The sequence below is a fragment of the Lactuca virosa genome, chromosome 4 (assembly GCF_052849685.1).
Source record: "Lactuca virosa cultivar CGN04683 chromosome 4, Lactuca_virosa_CGN04683_v6, whole genome shotgun sequence".
In the NCBI taxonomy this organism is placed as follows: Eukaryota; Viridiplantae; Streptophyta; class Magnoliopsida; order Asterales; family Asteraceae; genus Lactuca; species Lactuca virosa.
Genome location: NC_136429.1, coordinates 188,061,840 through 188,082,134, shown reverse-complemented (window position 1 = coordinate 188,082,134; position 20,295 = coordinate 188,061,840).

The following is a 20,295-nucleotide window of genomic DNA, read 5'->3' as shown; positions in this document are numbered from 1 at the left end:
TTAGGGTTTCATTAGGCCCACTAGGGTTTCATAAGTCGGGCACCACCCACTACCACCTCGGGTAGTGGTGATCAACGGCGGCTCACAGCGGCGGCCACCACCTCACGATGGTGGTTATGGTTCTAGTCCATTTTTGTCCAAGTATTCCAAAAACAGTCTGTCACAACTCAAAATTTTAGACCCAGCAAAGCCTAAACCCTAACCTAGTACAATTGAAACCACATTGCAATCCTTGTTGCATTGTATCAACTATAGCCTTAGGGCTTGTTTAAAGAGCTAACAAAGAAGTAGGGATTGAAACCTAAGCTAAATAAGAGTAGTATAAATGAACATAAGTTAAAAGACTAAGGGTCTAAAACGTAAATAACCCTCATAAATGAGTTTTCGCCCAATGTAATCAATTCAATATGGGGTTTACGGTTTGGAAGAGTTTCAAATTAGTGTTTTCATTGGACAAATCCGAGAACTCATTTATGAAGCCCATTTGGGGCGAAAACCCAATAAGGTAGAAACGAAAACACATGCTTTGAAGAGATTAGATCCGAAAACACCTCCTTTCTAGAAGACCATGAGCAAAAACTCTTTTCCCTTTGACTATAGATCCGAAAACACCCTCAAATATCTAGATATTTCACAAATTCAACTTCCCAATGAGATATGGTTCAGTTACCAATGAAAACTTCACATCACCTCCTCATATTACTTCCTATTTAAAATACAAATTGAGATCATTCTTCATTTTACAATCCAGTAAACGAATTCACTCCATATTCCCTTTCAAATATCAAACTCTTCTCCATTTATCTTTTAAGATCAAGAAACTCCAGAGACCATTTTCTTCATAATAGTTATAATACTTTGCTAAGTATTCTTCACTTATTTTATGGTTATTCAAAACATAAGTTCTAGTTCATCAAAATTCACACATGTAGTTATGTATTTAAATACTCGTAGGATACAATCACTTTCCCGTATTCTAGCCCGAAGTCACCGCTTTTGTCTCGTTATCAAACCACGACTACACATAAGGTGAGTTCATACCCCTACACTTTTTATAACTTTTTCTATTTTTTAAGGGGGGGGGGGATACAAGTAAAACACAAAGAAACTTCTGAAAATATACAAACCATTATCTATGTTTTCTTATCTTTTATAAGCATTTTACGTAATATTATTAAATATGAGAAACAATGTTATTACCAACTTTATAAATATTTACATGCAAACTATGTTAAAACACAACAGTTTTTCATTCTCAACTAAACATATATTTTAAACTAAAATAGGTATAGTTTGGGGAACATTCACATTATTCCACCCTTTCGGGGCAAAGAAACGATTATATAAAAATACGATTATTTTTATATTTTATAAACACAACAAAAAGGGTAACAATTACACACACGAACACTTACAGGTCAAAAACACGTAAACTCGTTGGAAATTTGTGAGTCAATGTCTTCGTCGTACCAACCAAGGTATACCAGCAAGTCCTGTTTTATAACCCAAGTCTCCTTCCGGAGGGCGTGATACATGTGTATAGATCTATACGGGATTGATGACCCTGCACGCTCGCTCTTAGCTACAACACGACCGGCAGGTTATGGGTGAGAAATATCAGACAATACGACGCTTGAAGAACGTCGCGGCAGGCAAATCATTATTTAGCACGGTTATGAAAACTCACATGATAAATGACTATACGTGGATTTTTACGTGAAAACACATCTCTTCAAATAGTTTTATATATAATTAAAACTATTTATAACTATTTTAAGTATGGAATTTATACTTACATCTTTCGGTCTTGGAACATTAAAGACCACAACTCATCTCTATAGAAAATATAGGATTTTCCAGGATAACCATCATTATTTTACAGGGCAAACATGTCTTCAACTCGTTTCAATTAATAAAAAAACTACACGTTATCAAACTAAGTATGGTATTTATACTTACATCTTTTGGTCTTGGAACATTAAAGACCATAACTCATCTCTATAAAAAATATAGGATTTTTCTGGAAACAAATACGATTACTTCTATAATTTCAAAGTATCATTATCTAAGTGCAAGAAACTTATACAAATTTTGTCTTAAGGTACTAAGACTGCATTCCATTCAACTAATAAGAAAATATAGGATTTTCTGGAGGAACACAGTAACATTTTTAAAAGAACAAAGGATATACTTTCCATAACAAAAATGCTTATGAACTCACCAACTTAAATGTTTATACACTTTCAACATCACTTCTATTCTAAGGAAAACAAAAGCCAGGTACTCGCGCAGGTTTTGTGAAGATGGAGCATAGTAGCTTCAAGTCTTTTTTTTGCTATTTATTTTTGGAGTAAATCATCTTGCGATTTGAATACAATGTAAACACTTTATTATTAATACAGTGGTTGTTGTTGCTTTGATTACTATTATTCATTGTTATGATACTGTACATGACGTCCTCTGCCCCCGAACGTTTCTGTCGTTCAGGTTTGGGGTGTGAAACAGTCTAAACACAACACAAGCACACCGCCACCCAAAACGGCGGCTGGTGGCGGCAGCCACCACCTCACGGTGGTGGTTATGAGTTTTCTTTTTATTATTCCGACACTTACAATTTTACAATGAAAAATACCAAATAAAACACACAGACACTAAGATAATACACACACAACCACCCTTGTGGTCGCCGGCGGTGGTACATGGTGGCAACCACCACCTCACGGTGGTGGTGGTGGTTGTTCTCGGTTTTCCGCCAAACGAAACGCGCACACACCCTCATAAACGAAATACACACACACACACACTTCTGATTTGCAAAATGCACCCCAGCCACCCACCTGGTGGCGTTTGGCGACGGCAGCAACAATATTAGCGGCGGCACAGCGGCGATGGCGGGTTGTGGCTGACGACGGGACAGAAGAAGAGGCGAAGAGGATGGCGACGCCGTGGGTGTAGCGATGGTAATTGAACTCGACTATGCAGCGGCAACCGCAGGTGGTCACTGTGAGGGTGGCGACTGAAAAAGGCCGCTAGGGTTAGGGTTTGGACCGGGGCGTGACGAGTTATATACCCCGATCCCCCATAAACTTATTTCCATAATGTCACAAATGGTCCCTCCCTTCCCCTTTTCTTTCAAAGTCAGTCCGTAATTTACCCTTTACACCCCTGCTCCTATAATTCCTTTCATTTTAAGTCCAACAGTTACCTAACAGCCCCTCCTCTACAAATTATTTTCAAATGAAGTCTATATGCTACCATTCAGCCCCTTAGCCTCCGAAATCTCTTCAAATTAAGTCCCAATAATTTACCAAGTAGTCCCTGCCTTCATAATTATTTACGAAACCAATCCGAAACTTACACTTTTAACCTCCAACTTCTAAAATTGTGACAGTTAGATCCTCGATACCAACACTTTGCTATATAATTATTGATTTTAGGGCTACTATTCATTAATTTATTTATTTATTTATTTAATAAATGGGGTGTTACAAGGTAGGTGGAAGACGAGCTTGAAAAAGTAAGGTACGAATAATGTTATTGATTGTGTGTATCATATGTTCAGATTTCCTGTTTTGTTGGGGAGTGTGAGGGCATGAGAAGCGGAAAGAGATACCGTGTTGATCAAAAAGATTGTGAAATTTTTTGTTGTCAAATTCACCCACGTGATCATATTGGAATAGTTTTATTTCAATTTGGAATTGATTTTGCACAAAGGCTCTTAAGTGTAATTATTTTTTTAATACATCTGATTTGTTTCGTAATGGGTAAACCCATAAAAATGAGAGAAGTGATCAACGACAATGATGTAGTATTTTATGCCAATGGTGCTTGGAGTAAGAGATTCCTACAAATCAGAATGAATAATGTCAAAGCATGTAGAAACATTAGAGTTTAATATAGATAAAGGTATTTTTACATGTTTTCGATGGTGACATGCATAAAAATTGACATTAGCAGATGTCTTATAACATGAAATAAAATTACTAGAAAATAAGTTATTGAATACTTGAGTGCCAGGGTGGCCGAGACGCTGGTGTCTTAAGGAAGAGCTGGTGGTGAGAAGAGCAACATAAGACTGAGTGTATGTTAGAGCGAGATATAGGTCTCTTGAGCTGTCACACCTAAGAAGGACATGACGAGTTGCCAAAATCCTTCACAGAAAAGAAAAAGTGATCAAATTCAATGGAAACTTTGTTATCAGAAGTAAAACGATGCACATATATCAAATTTTCTATTATGTTTGGTGAGAGAAGAATAATGTGAAGATGTAAGGGTTTATGAGGGCTATTTAAAAAGGAGTGATCGGTATGCGTGACGGGAATAGACTGTCCATTGCTAACAAAAATGGATTTCATATTGCTATTATTGATAAAAGACAAGAGACTACTTGTGTCAAATGCAAGCTGAGAGATTGCTCCATTGTCCATGTACCAATTTCCATCTGCCCCATCATTAACCGACATTGCATTGAAAGCTTGAGTTAAGTCGGTTGGTTGGTCACTTGTCATTGGTGGGAACCATTAAATGGTGTTTGGAGTGTGGGGGAGACTGAAGTGTGGAATTCATGAGCAATATCAGGAGAATTGGCAGGTGGTGGTCCGAGGATCCCCTATTGGGGGTAAGCTAAAGATGATATTGGTGGTCCAAGGATCCCCTGTTGGTAGGTGAGCGCAGAGGTTGTCAAGGTGCAAGGATGCTGGGGTGACAAGCAGTCCAGTAGGCGGATAACTCTGAGGAAAGGGCTGCCAAGGCAGTGGGTAAGCTGCCAAGGCAGCTGCTGATGTTGCGAAGCTCCGGAGGACGCAACAGGAGGATAACGTCGCTAATGTTGATTTTGTCACTATTGAGGGTGGTGACAATGTTGATTCTTCAGAGAGTTGCGCGAGGGTTGATACAAGGGGGCATTGTTGCTGCTAGCAAGGAGGAAAGAAGGTGAGGAGGAATGCTCATTATGCGAGGCCTGTTGGGGATAGGAGTTTTTGAAGCGTTGTTCTTCAAACAAGAGCTTTGCGCAGACTTGAAGGAAGGTGGGTAGAGGGTCTCGATGACGCAGAAGAGTAGCAATGTGCTCGTATTGGAGAAAGATGCCATTGAGGAGGTGAGCGACTAGGGTTTTCTTTGGGATAGGATCGTCGATGTTTTCCAAAAGATCTACGATGGATTTCATTCTCTGACAGTATTGAGCAATGGTGAGGTCTCTGAGAGTCGTAGTTCTAATTTCATTGTCAAGTTCAATGGCCCGCACATCTTTGTTGTCATGGAACAAATTCTCGAGACTTAGCCACACTATGTAAGCGGTGGAGTCTTTGGTGATGATCATAGTGAGGGGGGGGGGGGGGTTAACGTACTATAGCCCCCTAGACTATAAACATGCTTTGATACCAAATTGAAAAACATAGCGGAATTAATAAAATTAGGATAGAATATACCTGAATGATGCGTCGGAATGGATTGATGATGGATTGATTGTCTGGGTTTGATATGTTTATATGAATATATGGATATGTTTGGATAGGGTTCTGCTATTCAGAAATAGACGAGCTATTTCAACAGAAGAAGACTGAGATCAACTCAAATCTTAAACACTCAAATTTAGCTTGTTTATTCCATATGGGCAAAGGCCCTATTTATAGGCTCAAAGGAGCCGAGTACAATAATAGAACTGCAATCGTTTGATTGCAATATGACAAACCTATTTACATTATAGCCCCCTAGACTATTGAGGGACTTACACACTTTATGTTACTATGCTACCGACACTATGCATATAATAATTATAAAAGACAAAACCTAAATAATTACAACTCCTTTCTATATTGAAAAGCCACATGTCTTCAATAATGTGTCTAATGGCTTCTTATGTCATTGCTTACGTCATTCATCCCGCCTCCGAAAAGACATGTTTTTTGAATAATGTTTGCTTGTGTCATGGCTGACGTTAATCTTTCATGAATGGTGCCTCTTTCATAATCGAGTAGGAATGTTTTTAACTGTTTCTCTATGATGGCTTCCATTCTCTTGTCAATGTGTCTGCTATATGATTGTTGGCGCTTTTGATATACTTGAGATATGGATGAAATTGATGTAATTGTAATTGCCACCGGATCAATCGTCCTCGACAGTAATCTTCTTGTAACTTATACCGCCAAAAGCCAAGTAGATACTTGGAATCTGTGCGTAATTCGAATCTGGTTTGAAGTAGCTCGACTTTCCATTTTTTCAATGTTCTGAGACATGCTAGTGTTTCTCGTTCATGTGTGCTGTAATTTTGCTCCGTTTGGGAAAATGTTCCCGATATATACTTGCATAGTTTTTGCTCGTATTTATCTGTTTTTAATACTTCAGATGATACATCTGTATCAATGTATGCTTTTGGTGATATTTTCATATCACTGTATGCTTTTGGTGATATTTTCATATCACTGTATACTTTATCATTGTTTACTTCAGATGGTATTTTCATACCAGTGTGTGCTTTATCATTGTATACTTTTGATGAGTTAGATATGAGGTTTCCCTCACTATCTAATCCCAATAATACTTTTCCTCGTATAATTGCTTTTAGGCATCCTGCCCAAGTGTCTTGTGATGCATCTGTTTCTACGATTAAGAAATCATCTATTTTTGCATTATATAGAGTAGGGAGAACTTGAATGTTTTGTTTTATATTTTGTACTAAAATAGTATCTGTATTGGTCCAAGACCAAGGTATTTTTTCTGATATTTTCTTTTGTAAAACTTTTCTTTCTTTTGCTAAATTTTTTAAAAATCCTTGTTCTGCAATATAATTTAAACAACCAAGAAATCGTTGTATTTGTTTTCTATTTTCAAGTTTATTAGGAAACATATTTAATTTTTCTCGTATATTGTCTGTTAACGATAATTGACCATTTTCTCCAATTTTTAAACCGAGATATTCAACTGTAGTTTGAAAAAGTTTTGATTTCTTTTTTGATAAAACTAAACCCTTTTCTTTAATTCTTTGTAAAACCTTGATGACTGCATCAATGTGTGTTTGTTCGTTTCCTTTTGTAAAAACAATTATATCATCAATATATGCAAGACAAATATGATCTAAACCATTTAAGGTTTCATCCATGAATCGCTGATATATTGCTGGTGCCTGTTTTAAACCGAATGGAAGAACATTCCATTCATAATGCTTCTGAGGAGGACATGAAAAAGTGGTTAGTGGTTTCGTATTTTCATGTAAGCGTAATTGCCAATATCCGGATTTTGCATCAAATGTACTAAAATGTGTATTTCCTTTTATTTTTTCTAAAATATATTCTTTTCGTGGTAATTTATATGAGTCTCCTATAGTAGCATCATTCATTTTTTTATAATTGATTACCATTCTTCGTTTGCCTCGTTTTATTTCATTATTATTTTCTACATAAAATGCAGGTGCTGAATGAGGACTCTTGCTAGGTCGAATGATTCCTTTTTCTAATAGTTCAATGCATTCCTGTTTGAATTCAGAAACATCTTTTATGCTGTATGGAATTTTATTTGGAACATTAACTTCATCATTAGGGTTTTTTAATAATATTATTATTTCTTGATTATTTTTATTTTTTAAATGATCTAGCGGGTTTTCGCTACATACTTCTTCGAGTTGTTTTTCAGCAATTTCTTTAGCAAATGTTAGTAATATGCGTAATTGAAAGCCAACCTCTTGTTTGATTATTTTAATAAGATCATAATGTTTGATAATTGCAGTTTTTATAATACCTTTTGTTGGATGATTGAGACTTATATCGTCATTTGTTTGTATAAATGGTTGATATAATTTAAGGAAATTATTTCCTATTACTAAATCTATTCCTGAATCATGTTGATATATAGTTGGAGTTTTAAATGGTGCCTTTTCAATTACTATATCTATATCTCTTCCTACGAACCAAATTTTGTGAATTGATTTATCAGCAATTGTTATTTTTAATGGTTTTTCTAATTTTCCCCAATTTTTTAATATCTTTTTTCTTCCAAAACATAAAGTAGCTCATGTATCTATATATGAAACTAATTCTTTATCTTGTATTTTGGTTGTAATAAAGGTACTATTTGGGTTAATATTTGTTTTTCTTTTACTCATTTTAGGATTAGTTTATAAATTTCTTTTAAATGTTTTGTGGATTTTTCTAAATCTTTCCATAATTTTTTAAGTAGATCAACTTTATATTTATTATCGTAACTACTCATAATTTTTATTTTACCATGTGAAAGGTCGTTTAATAGTAAGTGGTTTTTCTTTAAGTAGCTGTTTTTCATTAAGTGGTTCTTCTTTAATAGTTTTTATTTTTAAATATTTTTCAAGTAGATTTTTCTGTTGAGTTAAATTCTGTAATAATTCAGGAATTTGTTTTAATACAATTAAACTTTCTACTTCTATAATATTATTTAATTTTTGATTAATTATGTTTAATTTTTCTCCTACTGATTTATCTTCTTCAGGATTAAGACCGATGTTATATATTGTTCCTTGTGGTAAATTTTGTGGTATTTCTATAATCATTTCTTTATCTGGTATACATGGTTTTGTATTTTGATATGATCCTTCAAGTGTTTTAAAATATTTTAGGGAATTACTAGATGATTCTGTCATATTCTTAAACTTAATGATCTAATCATTTCTTTAATATCTTCTAACTTTTCATCGTTATTTTCATTAGATGTTGAAGGCTGACATTCTGAAATAGAAGATCTACCTATTATAGTTGAAAATGGAGGTTCTATAATTGGACTTCTTTTTATTAACGGAGTAGTTATTATTGGTTGAAAATTAGTTTCATTGAATATTCTATTATTAGTCATATTTGGTGATTCAAGGGATAATAAAGGGGTAAATAATTTATCTATATAAATTCTATCTTCTGTTTTAAATGTAATACTATGATGAGAATTTGTTAATGCATAATTTATTTGATATGTAATAGTAAATGGATGATTACCTTTTATCATAAAATTTTGTCTTAATAATTTATATCGTACAGTAATACTATTACTTAAATTTTTATCTTTAAGACTTAATCCTAATTGAATATTAATATCAAATTTTATTTTTCCTTCAATTAAATTACCTTCTCCTTTTGCAATAATACTTTCTTGGTTATTAATTATACGATCATCTCTGATTTCTAATTCTATGGGTGTATTTAAATTACTTACAGTACTTTTTAAGATTATTTGAATAGTTGATATATGAATATAAGCAATTTTTATTCTATCTGTTTCTTTAATATGAGATAATCTATTTCTAATTTGTTGTTTATTTATTATGGGTATAGTAATATTTCCTTGAGTTAATTCTATAGGTATTGCTTGTTCTCCTATAATTTTTCCATAATATATAATATTTTTTCTAGAAAAGAAATTTTTAAATGTGTTATATCTAAAATTGTGTCTTTCGGATAGTGTGAAATTTGATTTTCTTATAGCGTCTTTATTGATGTTATTTTTATTAATTAAATCATCAAAAGTGTATCCGGATTCATTTTCTTCGTTATTAATAACTATTGGTGAGTTTTCTATTTCCTGAGACATATTTATAGTATTAAAACTTCTTTCGATAAATATTTTAATTGTTGATAACTTTTTTTTTAAATATGAATATTTAAAAACAATGGTTATTCATTATCATGTTTATGATGTTTATCATGTTTATGATGCTTATCATGTTTATGATGCTTATCATTTTTATGATGCTTATCATGTTTATGATGCTGCATATGCATATATTCTTATTAACGATAGATTGAATATGCAAACTAATAATAAGAATAATAAGAACGTTACTTAGCTCTGATACCAAATTTTTATAAACATGCTCTGATACCAAATTGAAAAAGTAAATGCGTAGCTCTGATACCAAATTTTTATAAACATGCTCTGATACCAAATTTTTATAAACATGCTTTGATACCAAATTGAAAAACATAGCGGAATTAATAAAATTAGGATAGAATATACCTGAATGATGCGTCGGAATGGATTGATGATGGATTGACTGTCTGGGTTTGATATGTTTATATGAATATATGGATATGTTTGGATAGGGTTCTGTTATTCAGAAATAGACGAGCTATTTCAACAGAAGAAGACTGAGATCAACTCAAATCTTAAACACTCAAATTTAGCTTGTTTATTCCATATGGGCAAAGGCCCTATTTATAGGCTCAAATGAGCCGAGTACAATAATAGAACTGCAATCGTTTGATTGCAATATGACAAACCTATTTACATTATAGCCCCCTAGACTATTGAGGGACTTACACACTTTATGTTACTATGCTACCGACACTTTGCATATAATAATTATAAAAGACAAAACCTAAATAATTACAACATGGCGGAATTAATATGATTAGGATAGAATATACCTGAATGATGTGTCGGAATGGATTGACGATGGATGGATTGTCTGGGTTTGATATGTTTATATGAATATATGGATATGTTTGGATAGGGTTCTGCTATTCAGAAATAGACGAGCTATTTCAACAGAAGAAGATTGAGAACAACTCAAATCTTAAACACTCAAACTTAGCTTGTTTATTCCATATGGGCAAAGGCCCTATTTATAGGCTCAAATGAGCCGAGTACAATAATAGAACTGCAATCGTTTGATTGCAATATGACAAACCTATTTACATTATAGCCCCCTAGACTATTGAGGGACTTACACACTTTATGTTACTATGCTACCGACACTTTGCATATAATAATTATAAAAGACAAAACCTAAATAATTACAACTCCTTTCAAATTTTTATAAACATGCTCTGATACCAAATTTTTATAAACATGCTTTGATACCAAATTGAAAAACATGGCGGAATTAATATGATTAGGATAGAATATACCTGAATGATGTGTCGGAATGGATTGACGATGGATGGATTGTCTGGGTTTGATATGTTTATATGAATATATGGATATGTTTGGATAGGGTTCTGCTATTCAGAAATAGACGAGCTATTTCAACAGAAGAAGATTGAGAACAACTCAAATCTTAAACACTCAAACTTAGCTTGTTTATTCCATATGGGCAAAGGCCCTATTTATAGGCTCAAAGGAGCCGAGTACAATAATAGAACTGCAATCGTTTGATTGCAATATGACAAACCTATGTACATTATAGCCCCCTAGACTATTGAGGGACTTACACACTTTATGTTACTATGCTACCGACACTTTGCATATAATAATTATAAAAGACAAAACCTAAATAATTACAACTCCTTTCTATATTGAAAGGCCACATGTCTTCAATAATGTGTCTAATGGCTTCTTATGTCATTGCTTACGTCATTCCTCCCGCCTCCGAAAAGATATGTTTTTTGAATAATGTTTGCTTGTGTCATGGCTGACGTTAATCTTTCATGAATGGTGCCTCTTTCATAATCGAGTAGGAATGTTTTTAACTGTTTCTCTATGATGGCTTCCTTTCTCTTGTCAATGTGTCTGCTATATGATTGTTGGCGCTTTTGATATACTTGAGATATGGATGAAATTGATGTAATTGTAATTGCCACCGGATCAATCGTCCTCGACAGTAATCTTCTTGTAACTTATACCGCCAAAAGCCAAGTAGATACTTGGAATCTGTGCGTAATTCGAATCTGGTTTGAAGTAGCTCGACTTTCCATTTTTTCAATGTTCTGAGACATGCTAGTGTTTCTCGTTCATGTGTGCTGTAATTTTGCTCCGTTTGGGAAAATGTTCCCGATATATACTTGCATAGTTTTTGCTCGTATTTATCTGTTTTTAATACTTCAGATGATACATCTGTATCAATGTATGCTTTTGGTGATATTTTCATATCACTGTATGCTTTTGGTGATATTTTCATATCACTGTATACTTTATCATTGTTTACTTCAGATGGTATTTTCATACCAGTGTGTGCTTTATCATTGTATACTTTTGATGAGTTAGATATGAGGTTTCCCTCACTATCTAATCCCAATAATACTTTTCCTCGTATAATTGCTTTTAGGCATCCTGCCCAAGTGTCTTGTGATGCATCTGTTTCTACGATTAAGAAATCATCTATTTTTGCATTATATAGAGTAGGGAGAACTTGAATGTTTTGTTTTATATTTTGTACTAAAATAGTATCTGTATTGGTCCAAGACCAAGGTATTTTTTCTGATATTTTCTTTTGTAAAACTTTTCTTTCTTTTGCTAAATTTTTTAAAAATCCTTGTTCTGCAATATAATTTAAACAACCAAGAAATCGTTGTATTTGTTTTCTATTTTCAAGTTTATTAGGAAACATATTTAATTTTTCTCGTATATTGTCTGTTAACGATAATTGACCATTTTCTCCAATTTTTAAACCGAGATATTCAACTGTAGTTTGAAAAAGTTTTGATTTCTTTTTTGATAAAACTAAACCCTTTTCTTTAATTCTTTGTAAAACCTTGATGACTGCATCAATGTGTGTTTGTTCGTTTCCTTTTGTAAAAACAATTATATCATCAATATATGCAAGACAAATATGATCTAAACCATTTAAGGTTTCATCCATGAATCGCTGATATATTGCTGGTGCCTGTTTTAAACCGAATGGAAGAACATTCCATTCATAATGCTTCTGAGGAGGACATGAAAAAGTGGTTAGTGGTTTCGTATTTTCATGTAAGCGTAATTGCCAATATCCGGATTTTGCATCAAATGTACTAAAATGTGTATTTCCTTTTATTTTTTCTAAAATATATTCTTTTCGTGGTAATTTATATGAGTCTCCTATAGTAGCATCATTCATTTTTTTTATAATTGATTACCATTCTTCGTTTGCCTCGTTTTATTTCATTATTATTTTCTACATAAAATGCAGGTGCTGAATGAGGACTCTTGCTAGGTCGAATGATTCCTTTTTCTAATAGTTCAATGCATTCCTGTTTGAATTCAGAAACATCTTTTATGCTGTATGGAATTTTATTTGGAACATTAACTTCATCATTAGGGTTTTTTAATAATATTATTATTTCTTGATTATTTTTATTTTTTAAATGATCTAGCGGGTTTTCGCTACATACTTCTTCGAGTTGTTTTTCAGCAATTTCTTTAGCAAATGTTAGTAATATGCGTAATTGAAAGCCAACCTCTTGTTTGATTATTTTAATAAGATCATAATGTTTGATAATTGCAGTTTTTATAATACCTTTTGTTGGATGATTGAGACTTATATCGTCATTTGTTTGTATAAATGGTTGATATAATTTAAGGAAATTATTTCCTATTACTAAATCTATTCCTGAATCATGTTGATATATAGTTGGAGTTTTAAATGGTGCCTTTTCAATTACTATATCTATATCTCTTCCTACGAACCAAATTTTGTGAATTGATTTATCAGCAATTGTTATTTTTAATGGTTTTTCTAATTTTCCCCAATTTTTTAATATCTTTTTTCTTTCAAAACATAAAGTAGCTCATGTATCTATATATGAAACTAATTCTTTATCTTGTATTTTGGTTGTAATAAAGGTACTATTTGGGTTAATATTTGTTTTTCTTTTACTCATTTTAGGATTAGTTTATAAATTTCTTTTAAATGTTTTGTGGATTTTTCTAAATCTTTCCATAATTTTTTAAGTAGATCAACTTTATATTTATTATCGTAACTACTCATAATTTTTATTTTACCATGTGAAATGTCGTTTAATAGTAAGTGGTTTTTCTTTAAGTAGCTGTTTTTCATTAAGTGGTTCTTCTTTAATAGTTTTTATTTTTAAATATTTTTCAAGTAGATTTTTCTGTTGAGTTAAATTCTGTAATAATTCAGGAATTTGTTTTAATACAATTAAACTTTCTACTTCTATAATATTATTTAATTTTTGATTAATTATGTTTAATTTTTCTCCTACTGATTTATCTTCTTCAGGATTAAGACCGATGTTATATATTGTTCCTTGTGGTAAATTTTGTGGTATTTCTATAATCATTTCTTTATCTGGTATACATGGTTTTGTATTTTGATATGATCCTTCAAGTGTTTTAAAATATTTTAGGGAATTACTAGATGATTCTGTCATATTCTTAAACTTAATGATCTAATCATTTCTTTAATATCTTCTAACTTTTCATCGTTATTTTCATTAGATGTTGAACGCTGACATTCTGAAATAGAAGATCTACCTATTATAGTTGAAAATGGAGGTTCTATAATTGGACTTCTTTTTATTAACGGAGTAGTTATTATTGGTTGAAAATTAGTTTCATTGAATATTCTATTATTAGTCATATTTGGTGATTCAAGGGATAATAAAGGGGTAAATAATTTATCTATATAAATTCTATCTTCTGTTTTAAATGTAATACTATGATGAGAATTTGTTAATGCATAATTTATTTGATATGTAATAGTAAATGGATGATTACCTTTTATCATAAAATTTTGTCTTAATAATTTATATCGTACAGTAATACTATTACTTAAATTTTTATCTTTAAGACTTAATCCTAATTGAATATTAATATCAAATTTTATTTTTCCTTCAATTAAATTACCTTCTCCTTTTGCAATAATACTTTCTTGGTTATTAATTATACGATCATCTCTGATTTCTAAATCTATGGGTGTATTTAAATTACTTACAGTACTTTTTAAGATTATTTGAATAGTTGATATATGAATATAAGCAATTTTTATTCTATCTGTTTCTTTAATATGAGATAATCTATTTCTAATTTGTTGTTTATTTATTATGGGTATAGTAATATTTCCTTGAGTTAATTCTATAGGTATTCCTTGTTCTCCTATAATTTTTCCATAATATATAATATTTTTTCTAGAAAAGAAATTTTTAAATGTGTTATATCTAAAATTGTGTCTTTCGGATAGTGTGAAATTTGATTTTCTTATAGCGTCTTTATTGATGTTATTTTTATTAATTAAAGCATTAAAAGTGTATCCGGATTCATTTTCTTCGTTATTAATAACTATTGGTGAGTTTTCTATTTCCTGAGACATATTTATAGTATTAAAACTTCTTTCGATAAATATTTTAATTGTTGATAATTTTTTTTTAAATATGAATATTTAAAAACAATGGTTATTCATTATCATGTTTATGATGTTTATCATGTTTATGATGCTTATCATGTTTATGATGCTTATCATTTTTATGATGCTTATCATGTTTATGATGCTGCATATGCATATATATGAATATTAATATCAAATTTTATTTTTCCTTCAATTAAATTACCTTCTCCTTTTGCAATAATACTTTCTTGGTTATTAATTATACGATCATCTCTGATTTCTAATTCTATGGGTGTATTTAAATTACTTACAGTACTTTTTAAGATTATTTGAATAGTTGATATATGAATATAAGCAATTTTTATTCTATTTGTTTCTTTAATATGAGATAATCTATTTCTAATTTGTTGTTTATTTATTATGGGTATAGTAATATTTCCTTGAGTTAATTCTATAGGTATTGCTTGTTCTCCTATAATTTTTCCATAATATAAAAATTTCTTTTCTAGAAAAAATATTATAAGCAATGACATAAGAAGCTATTATTAAAGAAGACACATTATTGAAGACATGTGGCCTTTCAATATGGAAAGGAATTGTAATTATTTGTCATTTGTCTTTTATAATTATTATTGTCAAAAAGTAGTGTCTAGGATGTGAAATAAAGTGTATAACCCTCAATAGTCTAGGGGGCTATATTGTAAATATGTATGTCGTATTGCAATCAAACGATTGCAACTTAATTATGTAACCGGCTCCCTTGAGCCTATAAATAGTGCCTTTGCCCATATGAAATAAACAAGCTAAAATTGAGTGTTTAAGATTTGAGTTGTTCTCAATCTTCTTCTGTTGAAATAGCTCGTCTATTTCTGAATAGCAGAACCCTATTCAAACAAACATGCTCTGATACCAAATTTTTATAAACATGCTTTGATACCAAATTGAAAAACATGGCGGAATTAATATGATTAGGATAGAATATACCTGAATGATGTGTCGGAATGGATTGACGATGGATGGATTGTCTGGGTTTGATATGTTTATATGAATATATGGATATGTTTGGATAGGGTTCTGCTATTCAGAAATAGACGAGCTATTTCAACAGAAGAAGATTGAGAACAACTCAAATCTTAAACACTCAAAATTAGCTTCTTTATTTCATATGGGCAAAGGCCCTATTTATAGGCTCAAGGGAGCCGGTTACATAATTAAGTTGCAATCGTTTGATTGCAATACGGCATACATATTTACAATATAGCCCCCTAGACTATTGAGGGTTATACACTTTATTTCACATCCTAGACACTATTTTTGACAATAATAATTATAAAAGACAAATGACAAATAATTACAATTCCTTTTCATATTGAAAGGCCACATGTCTTCAATAATGTGTCTTCTTTAATCATGGCTTCTTATGTCATTGCTTACGTCATTCCTCCCGCCTCCGAAAAGACATGTTTTTTAATAATGTTTGCTTGTGTCATGGCTGATGTTAATCTTCCATGAATGGTGTTTCTTCTGTGTTTTCTGAACAGTGACTGCAATTGTGTCTTGGAGCATGCATAATATGTTTGAAAAGTTGTTTCTTGATATCATCGGGTAATTCAGCCAGTTGATGAGAAAATTTTTCGAAAGGTTGTTCGAATGTTTCAATTGCTTTCATTGCTTCCGGAGTGATTTCATTGTCTGTTAAAGAGTAGATAATGAAAGTTTTACTAGCATAATTTACTCTGATTCTTGACCTTTGATCTTTACCGTTGCCAATGCGTGATGATGCTAAATAAACACCGGCAAGTGCAAAGATTAGATGCTCTTGTGTTGGGGATTCACGGGGTAGATCATCTTTTGTTGGTTTTGAGCCGTTGCTTATTCCCATGTTTGCAAAAGTAATACTTGGGACAATTAGTTGAGAATCTTCATCAAAAATTGGGTAGCTAGAATGCATTTTGATGAATAATCCTCTTTCTTGTTTTGCAAAGCGTATTTTATAATTTCTGATGATAGTTTGCACAGCAGAGGGGAATTCGCTGATGCAGTGTAAATTGGTGCCTTCTAGATAGATAGTGTCGATGAATCCATGAATAAAATAATCCCATAAAGTCATAGGATCTGATAAATCGGCTAGGAAAACTGCTTTAGGGCCTGGGCGCCTGGCTACTGGGTAAAAACCCATTAAAGAATGGACCTCGGTGTAGGAAACGAGGCTATCCCATAATTCAGCGAATTTTTTGGCAGATGGTTTTTTCATGGCTTCCTTTTCTTTGGTTGATAGAATGGATTCAAGGGCAATTTTTGCATTTAGTTGGTTAAGGGATCTTGGGATGGATACAGGTTTTTGTGGTGTGAAGCTGGTCATAGGTTTTTGTGGTGTTAGGAGAACTGTTTTTGAATATTCTACGTTATCTTTTATTACTGCTTTGTATGCTTCGTTGTATGCGGCTTCTGCTTCATTTTTTGTTTTGTAACTTTTGTGAATAATATTTCTTCCAAGAATATATGAACTGGCAATTCCCCAATTGTCATATACTCCTTTGTTTTCTCCGTTGAAAATTACGTACCATTTCTTTATATTTTGATCTGCTTGAAGTGGTGGATATTCTTCTGGATTTTGTATTATAGGTTGTTTTTCTGACTTGAGCATTGTTTGTGGCTGACTATCATCGGATGAAATTTCTTGAATGTCTTCTTTTGGTTGCTTTGTTGTTAAACTGCTAGCTGCTTCTTCTTTAGGTACTGATTGAGATGATAGAATTTGTATTGTTTGTCGTAGTTGTTCTTTTTCTCGTCTGACTGCTTCGAGTTGTCTGACTAATGATGCTTCTTGATCTTCTTTCTGTTTGAACTGGTGTTTGATTTGCTTCATGATTGCTTCCATTTCAATGTATTTGTGGACTGAATGTTTGCGTTTCTTGAGTACCTGAATAATTGCTGAAATTTGTTTGTTTCGAATGATGATATGAGAATTTTCATATCAATGTATGCTTTTGGTGATATATTCATATCACTGTATGCTTTTGGTGATATATTCATATCACTGTATGCTTTTGGTGATATATTCATATCACTGTATACTTTATTATTGTTTACTTCAGATGGTACTTTCATACCATTGTATGCTTTAGCAATGTATATTCCAGATAGATTAGATATGAGGTTTCCCTCAAGTTCTAATTCTAGTAATACTTTTTCCATAGGATTATATACCTGCATCTGAATCAGAATCAGTTGTATATGCATAAATATCTATTTCTGAATCTATATTTGAATCTTCTATGGGTTCGTATCCAAGGTCGTATGCAATTTTTAATATATTTGTTTCTTTTTCTTTTTTAGTCTTTTTTGGGCATTCATAGGCTTTGTGTCCTTCTTCTTGACATATCCAACATTTACAGTCTTTTTTATTCGATGGGCAATAATTTGTTTTGGATTGATATTTTTGTTTATATTGTTTTCTATTTTGGAAATATTTTCTTTCCCCTTGTTTATAATATTCTTTGTATTTAGGTTTATATGTTTGTTTTTTCCAAATTTTCTTTTTACTTTGTTGTTTTTCTTTACAACCATATTGATTTACTTTGTTAGAAAGGATGTCACAACATAAATTAATTTTTGCATCTTGTGCTGTTTTTTGTTCTAAACATTTTTTTTGCATCCATGCTTTTAATATGCTTATTCGTGCTCCTAAGGTGTCTGCAACTTTATTTTGTTGTAATGCTTCTTGGAAATCTTTTATTACACTTTAGCTTACTAATGATGGTAATTTTTGATAGAACATATCTAATGCTGCCTTTTTTCTAATGGAATCTAAATTATAATAATGTTCAGAATATTCACATATAAATGGTTCTAAATAACACATATTACAAATTCGTAAATTAGTTAAATGCCATAGTGATTCTAATTGAAAAGCTTCTTTTGATATTTTATCTTCAATTTGTTTTCCTATGAATTCCTGAATAAGACGGCTTAATACATTTTTTCGTAAAACATTGAAACAATCTAAAAAATTTCTTTTAGACTTAAAAATAGACTCTGACATATCAATGATAAATTGTATATTTAATATTGAAGCAATATATATAATAAATAATAGTATAAATTGGAAACAAGAACAAATAAAAAACCTTGAAGATAAAATAACAAAATTAATTTGTTAAATATGATAGAAAAAACAACTATTTCACTAGAAAAAACAAACTAAAAATTTTATTTTTAATACACACAATACATGGAAACTTTACAAGAAAAAGTAGAAACACTAACTAAATTATTTGCAGCACTAGAAATTCCATCTGAAACTCAAGAAAATAATATAGAAATAGAAAATAATTCAGATGATAATGACGCAGAAGTAATATATGATTTTTCTTCAGATGATGAAAACCCTTATTCAAATCCATATAGAGATTCACAAAACAATTTTGGATTAAAACGAAAACAATCATATGTTGAAGATGATTATCAAAGTCAATATATTTATGGACCACCTTCATTAGAAGAAATTTTTTTATATAGACAAGGAATGGTTAAAAATAAACAAAACAAATGGGAAAAAATACCTCCTCAATACATACCTAAATTATTTACATTTCCAACAAATTCAGATATTCTTTTTATTGATTGTGACCAAAATCCTGAAGCAAAAATTCAAGAATGGAGTAATAAAATGGGAGTACAAATTCAGTTAACCGAAGAATTAAGAAATTTACACCCAAAACACTTTCTTAATTATATCATTCATAAAACACAAGGTAACGCATATCGTTTCCTTTCATCTCTTGATGAAACCGAAACAATGATGATAGCCACCACTGATGCTATGGAAACATTTAAAAATGTATTAAGCCGTCTTATTCAGGAATTCATAGGAAAACAAATTGAAGATAAAATATCAAAAGAAGCTTTTCAATTAGAATCACTATGGCATTTAACTAATTTACGAATTTGTAATATGTGTTATTTAGAACCATTTATATGTGAATATTCTGAACATTATTATAATTTAGATTCCATTAGAAAAAAGGCAGCATTAGATATGTTCTATCAAAAATTACCATCATTAGTAAGCCAAAGTGTAATAAAAGATTTCCAAGAAGCATTACAACAAAATAAAGTTGCAGACACCTTAGGAGCACGAATAAGCATATTAAAAGCATGGATGCAGAAAAAATGTTTAGAACAAAAAACAGCACAAGATGCAAAAATTAATTTATGTTGTGACATCCTTTCTAACAAAGTAAATCAATATGGTTGTAAAGAAAAACAACAAAGTAAAAAGAAAATTTGGAAAA